The following is a 7,500-nucleotide window of genomic DNA, read 5'->3' on the forward strand; positions in this document are numbered from 1 at the left end:
CTGTCTGTCTGTCTGTCTGTCTGTCTGTCTGTCTGTCTGTCTATCTGTCTGTCTGTCTGTCTGTCTGTCTGTCTGTCTGTCTGTCTGTCTGTAGACTCACACTGGAGGAGAGGAGGGGGTGGGTTATCTCTGTCTGTCTGTAGACTCACACTGGGGGAGAGGAGGGGTGGGTTATCTCTGTCTGTCTGTAGACTCACACTGGGGAGAGGATGGGGTGGGTTATCTCTGTCTGTCTGTCTGTAGACTCACACTGGGGAAGAGGAGGGGGAGGGTTATTATCTCTATCTCTGTCTGTCTGTCTGTCTGTAGACTCACACTGGAGGAGAGGAGGGGGTGGGTTATCTCTGTCTGTCTGTAGACTCACACTGGGGAAGAGGAGGGGGAGGGTTATTATCTCTATCTCTGTCTGTCTGTCTGTCTGTCTGTAGACTCACACTGGAGGAGAGGAGGGGGTGGGTTATCTCTGTCTGTCTGTAGACTCACACTGGGGAAGAGGAGGGGGAGGGTTATTATCTCTGTCTGTCTGTCTGTCTGTCTGTCTGTCTGTCTATCTGTCTGTCTGTCTGTCTGTCTGTCTGTCTGTCTGTCTGTCTGTAGACTCACACTGGAGGAGAGGAGGGGGTGGGTTATCTCTGTCTGTCTGTAGACTCACACTGGGGGAGAGGAGGGGTGGGTTATCTCTGTCTGTCTGTAGACTCACACTGGAGGAGAGGAGGGGTGGGTTATCTCTGTCTGTCTGTAGACTCACACTGGGGAAGAGGAGGGGGAGGGTTATTATCTCTGTCTGTCTGTCTGTCTGTCTGTCTGTAGACTCACACTGGAGGAGAGGAGGGGGTGGGTTATCTCTGTCTGTCTGTAGACTCACACTGGGGAAGAGGAGGGGGAGGGTTATTATCTCTGTCTGTCTGTCTGTCTGTCTGTCTGTCTGTCTGTCTGTCTGTAGACTCACACTGGGGGAGAGGAGGGGTGGGTTATCTCTGTCTGTCTGTAGACTCACACTGGAGGAGAGGAGGGGTGGGTTATCTCTGTCTGTCTGTAGACTCACACTGGGGAAGAGGAGGGGGAGGGTTATTATCTCTGTCTGTCTGTCTGTCTGTCTGTAGACTCACACTGGGGGAGAGGAGGGGTGGGTTATCTCTGTCTCTCTGTAGACTCACACTGGAGGAGAGGATGGGGGTGGGTTATCTCTGTCTCTCTGTAGACTCACACTGGAGGAGAGGATGGGGGTGGGTTATCTCTGTCTGTCTGTAGACTCACACTGGAGGAGAGGAGGGGGTGGGTTATCTCTGTCTCTCTGTAGACTCACACTGGAGGAGAGGAGGGGGTGGGTTATTATCTCTGTCTGTCTGTCTGTCTGTCTGTCTGTCTGTCTGTCTGTCTGTCTGTCTGTCTGTCTGTCTGTCTGTCTGTCTGTCTGTCTGTCTGTCTGTCTGTAGACTCACACTGGAGGAGAGGAGGGGGTGGGTTATCTCTGTCTGTCTGTAGACTCACACTGGGGAGAGGAGGGGGTGGGTTATCTCTGTCTGTCTGTAGACTCACACTGGGGGAGAGGATGGGGTGGGTTATCTCTGTCTGTCTGTCTGTAGACTCACACTGGGGAAGAGGAGGGGGAGGGTTATTATCTCTATCTCTGTCTGTCTGTCTGTCTGTAGACTCACACTGGAGGAGAGGAGGGGGTGGGTTATCTCTGTCTGTCTGTAGACTCACACTGGGGAAGAGGAGGGGAGGGTTATTATCTCTGTCTGTCTGTCTGTCTGTCTGTCTGTCTGTCTGTCTGTCTGTCTGTCTGTCTGTCTGTCTGTCTGTCTGTCTGTAGACTCACACTGGAGGAGAGGAGGGGGTGGGTTATCTCTGTCTGTCTGTAGACTCACACTGGGGGAGAGGAGGGGGTGGGTTATCTCTGTCTGTCTGTAGACTCACACTGGAGGAGAGGAGGGGGTGGGTTATCTCTGTCTGTCTGTAGACTCACACTGGGGAAGAGGAGGGGAGGGTTATTATCTCTGTCTGTCTGTCTGTCTGTCTGTCTGTAGACTCACACTGGAGGAGAGGAGGGGGTGGGTTATCTCTGTCTGTCTGTAGACTCACACTGGGGAAGAGGAGGGGGGGGTTATTATCTCTGTCTGTCTGTCTGTCTGTCTGTCTGTCTGTCTGTCTGTCTGTCTGTCTGACTCACAATGGGGGAGAGGAGGGGTGGGTTATCTCTGTCTGTCTGTAGACTCACACTGGAGGAGAGGAGGGGGTGGGTTATCTCTGTCTGTCTGTAGACTCACACTGGGGAAGAGGAGGGGGAGGGTTATTATCTCTGTCTGTCTGTCTGTCTGTCTGTCTGTAGACTCACACTGGGGGAGAGGAGGGGTGGGTTATCTCTGTCTCTCTGTAGACTCACACTGGAGGAGAGGATGGGGGTGGGTTATCTCTGTCTCTCTGTAGACTCACACTGGAGGAGAGGATGGGGGTGGGTTATCTCTGTCTGTCTGTAGACTCACACTGGAGGAGAGGAGGGGGTGGGTTATCTCTGTCTCTCTGTAGACTCACACTGGAGGAGAGGAGGGGGTGGGTTATTATCTCTGTCTGTCTGTCTGTCTGTCTGTCTGTCTGTCTGTCTGTCTGTCTGTCTATCTGTCTGTCTGTCTGTCTGTCTGTCTGTCTGTAGACTCACACTGGAGGAGAGGAGGGGGTGGGTTATCTCTGTCTGTCTGTAGACTCACACTGGGGGAGAGGAGGGGGTGGGTTATCTCTGTCTGTCTGTAGACTCACACTGGGGGAGAGGATGGGGTGGGTTATCTCTGTCTGTCTGTCTGTAGACTCACACTGGGGAAGAGGAGGGGGAGGGTTATTATCTCTATCTCTGTCTGTCTGTCTGTCTGTAGACTCACACTGGAGGAGAGGAGGGGGTGGGTTATCTCTGTCTGTCTGTAGACTCACACTGGGGAAGAGGAGGGGGAGGGTTATTATCTCTGTCTGTCTGTCTGTCTGTCTGTCTGTCTGTCTGTCTGTCTGTCTATCTGTCTGTCTGTCTGTCTGTCTGTCTGTCTGTCTGTAGACTCACACTGGAGGAGAGGAGGGGGTGGGTTATCTCTGTCTGTCTGTAGACTCACACTGGGGGAGAGGAGGGGTGGGTTATCTCTGTCTGTCTGTAGACTCACACTGGAGGAGAGGAGGGGGGGTTATCTCTGTCTGTCTGTAGACTCACACTGGGGAAGAGGAGGGGAGGGTTATTATCTCTGTCTGTCTGTCTGTCTGTCTGTCTGTAGACTCACACTGGGGAGAGGAGGGGTGGGTTATCTCTGTCTGTCTGTAGACTCACACTGGAGGAGAGGAGGGGGTGGGTTATCTCTGTCTGTCTGTAGACTCACACTGGGGAAGAGGAGGGGGAGGGTTATTATCTCTGTCTGTCTGTCTGTCTGTCTGTAGACTCACACTGGGGGAGAGGAGGGGTGGGTTATCTCTGTCTCTCTGTAGACTCACACTGGAGGAGAGGATGGGGGTGGGTTATCTCTGTCTCTCTGTAGACTCACACTGGAGGAGAGGATGGGGGTGGGTTATCTCTGTCTGTCTGTAGACTCACACTGGAGGAGAGGAGGGGGTGGGTTATCTCTGTCTCTCTGTAGACTCACACTGGAGGAGAGGAGGGGGTGGGTTATTATCTCTGTCTGTCTGTCTGTCTGTCTGTCTGTCTGTCTGTCTGTCTGTCTGTCTATCTGTCTGTCTGTCTGTCTGTCTGTCTGTCTCACACTGGAGGAGAGGAGGGGGTGGGTTATCTCTGTCTGTCTGTAGACTCACACTGGGGGAGAGGAGGGGGTGGGTTATCTCTGTCTGTCTGTAGACTCACACTGGGGGAGAGGATGGGGTGGGTTATCTCTGTCTGTCTGTCTGTAGACTCACACTGGGGAAGAGGGGGGGAGGGTTATTATCTCTATCTCTGTCTGTCTGTCTGTCTGTCTGTAGACTCACACTGGGGGAGAGGAGGGGGTGGGTTATCTCTGTCTGTCTGTAGACTCACACTGGAGGAGAGGAGGAGGTGGGTTATTATCTCTATCTCTCTCTGTCTGTCTGTCTGTCTGTCTGTCTGTCTGTCTGTAGACTCACACTGGAGGAGAGGAGGGGTGGGTTATCTCTGTCTGTCTGTAGACTCACACTGGAGGAGAGGAGGGGGTGGGTTATCTCTGTCTCTCTGTAGACTCACACTGGAGGAGAGGGGGGTTATCTCTGTCTGTCTGTAGATTCACACTGGAGGAGAGGAGGGGGTGGGTTATCTCTGTCTGTCTGTAGACTCACACTGGAGGAGAGGAGGGGGTGGGTTATCTCTGTCTGTCTGTAGACTCACACTGGAGGAGAGGAGGGGGTGGGTTATCTCTGTCTGTCTGTAGACTCACACTGAGGGAGAGGAGGGGGTGGGTTATTATCTCTATCTCTGTCTGTCTGTCTGTCTGTCTGTCTGTCTGTAGACTCACACTGGAGGAGAAGAGGGGGTGGGTTATCTCTGTCTGTCTGTAGACTCACACTGGAGGAGAGGAGGGGGTGGGTTATCTCTGTCTGTCTGTAGACTCACACTGGAGGAGAGGAGGGGGTGGGTTATCTCTGTCTGTCTGTAGACTCACACTGGAGGAGAGGAGGGGGAGGGTTATTATCTCTGTCTCTCTGTTGAGAACAGAAGTCCAGAAGGGATCCAATTTGAGCTATACAGAGTCACTCCTTACTATGTCCTGTTAAGCATGACACACACACACACACACACACACACACACACAGTTGTTAGGCTACGTGCCTCGCATTCCGTTACTCAGCGATTGGCTGCTGACCGCCCGTCGTCATGCCGACACAAGGACCAAGAGCTCCACACGTGGGCGGCCTGAATCACACATTAACTCTCTCTGGAAAATACATTTAACACAGCTTTACTGTAAAAGTCTCTCACACTAGAAAATACATTTAAACACAGCTTTACTGTAAAAGTCTCTCACACTAGAAAATACATTTAACACAGCTTTACTGTAAAAGTCTGAGAAAATACATTTAAACACAGCTTTACTGTAAAAGTCTCTCACACTAGAAAATACATTTAACACAGCTTTACTGTAAAAGTCTCTCACACTAGAAAATACATTTAAACACAGCTTTACTGTAAAAGTCTCTCACACTAGAAAATACATTTAACACAGCTTTACTGTAAAAATCTCTCGCACTAGAAAATACATTTAACACAGCTTTACTGTAAAAGTCTCTCGCATTAGAAAATACATTTAACACAGCTTTACTGTAAAAGTCTCTCACACTAGAAAATACATTTAACACAGCTTTACTGTAAAAGTCTCTCCCACACAAAATACATTTAACACAGCTTTACTGTAAAAATCTCTCGCACTAGAAAATACATTTAACACAGCTTTACTGTAAAAGTCTCTCACACTAGAAAATACATTTAACACAGCTTTACTGTAAAAGTCTCTCACACTAGAAAATACATTTAACACAGCTTTACTGTAAAAGGAAGTCTCTCACACTAGAAAATACATTTAACACAGCTTTACTGTAAAAGTCTCTCACACTAGAAAATACATTTAACACAGCTTTACTGTAAAAATCTCTCACACTAGAAAATACATTTAACACAGCTTTACTGTAAAAGTCTCTCGCATTAGAAAATACATTTAACACAGCTTTACTGTAAAAGTCTCTCACACTAGAAAATACATTTAACACAGCTTTACTGTAAAAGTCTCTCACACTAGAAAATACATTTAACACAGCTTTACTGTAAAAGTCTCTCACACTAGAAAATACATTTAACACAGCTTTACTGTAAAAGTCTCTCACACTAGAAAATACATTTAACACAGCTTTACTGTAAAATCTCTCGCACTAGAAAATACATTTAACACAGCTTTACTGTAAAAGTCTCTCACACTACAAAATACATTTAAACACAGCTTTACTGTAAATCTCTCACACTAGAAAATACATTTAACACAGCTTTACTGTAAAAGTCTCTCACACTAGAAAATACATTTAACACAGCTTTACTGTAAAAGTCTCTCACACTAGAAAATACATTTAACACAGCTTTACTGTAAAAGTCTCTCGCACTACAAAATACATTTAAACACAGCTTTACTGTAAATCTCTCACACTAGAAAATACATTTAACACAGCTTTACTGTAAAAGTCTCTCACACTAGAAAATACATTTAACACAGCTTTACTGTAAAAGTCTCTCACACTAGAAAATACATTTAACACAGCTTTACTGTAAAAGTCTCTCACACTAGAAAATACATTTAAAAACAGCTTTACTGTAAAGTCTCTCACACTAGAAAATACATTTAACACAGCTTTACTGTAAAAGTCTCTCGCACTAGAAAATACATTTAACACAGCTTTACTGTAAAAGTCTCTCACACTAGAAAATACATTTAACAAAGCTTTACTGTAAAAGTGTCTCTCAAGCTATTGACCCAGCAGAGCTTCACACACACACACACACACACACACACACACACACACACACACACACACACACACACACACACACACACACGCTGAGAGAGCAAGGATCCCCCTCTACCAGAATGCAGCAGCTCGGTTGTTGCCTAGTAACAAGGTAGTTTCCTGGTAAGTGCTTTTCCTGTGAGATAACTCTCCCCCCACAACACCCCCCAGCCCCCTGCCCACGACCCCCCCGTGTGTGTGTGTAGCAGGGATGAATTACTAAAATCACACACAGACACATTCACACTATAGCTGGGATGATACCAATATCACAATATTTTCCCTTTAATGAAAATAGGAAGCTGATTAAATCTTTACAAATGTAAACATTTTGTTTATAATAATTGTTTATTATTTATATATATCTATAAGCTCGGGGAAAATAAACACGTGTGATTCTGGACAAAACCTGTACGGTTGTTTCCAACATTCCTAAAGAAGTTTAATCGTTTTTTTCGTTTTTTGGTTTCCTTGTCATGATACTAATCACAATACTGGTATGGTCCTGGACCCTTGAACTACACACACACACACACACACAGACACACACACACACACACACACACACACACACACACACACCTCCTCATTAGTGACAGCAGTGCAGTGGAAGCTCAACAACATGACCCAAAAACATTGAACACACAGGAGAGGAGAGGAGAGGAGAGGAGAGAGAGAGGAGAGGAGGGAGGGGAGGGAGAGGGAGACAGAGAGGGAGAGGAGAGGAGAGGAGAGGGGAGGAGGGAGAGGAGGGAGAGGGAGGGGAGAGAGAGGAGAGGAGAGGAGAGAGGAGGAGAGGGAGGAGAGAGAGGAGGAGGGGAGGGGAGAGGAGAGAGAGAGGAGAGGAGAGAGAGAGGAGAGGAGAGGAGAGGAGAGGAGGGAGAGGAGAGGAGAGGAGAGGAGAGGAGAGGAGAGGAGAGGAGAGAGAGGAGAGGAGACAGAGAGAGGAGAGGAGAGGAGGGGAGAGGGAGGAGAGGAGAGGAGAGGAGAGAGAGAGAGGAGAGGAGAGGA

The sequence above is a fragment of the Oncorhynchus nerka genome, unplaced genomic scaffold (assembly GCF_034236695.1).
Source record: "Oncorhynchus nerka isolate Pitt River unplaced genomic scaffold, Oner_Uvic_2.0 unplaced_scaffold_408, whole genome shotgun sequence".
NCBI classification, from domain to species: Eukaryota; Metazoa; Chordata; class Actinopteri; order Salmoniformes; family Salmonidae; genus Oncorhynchus; species Oncorhynchus nerka.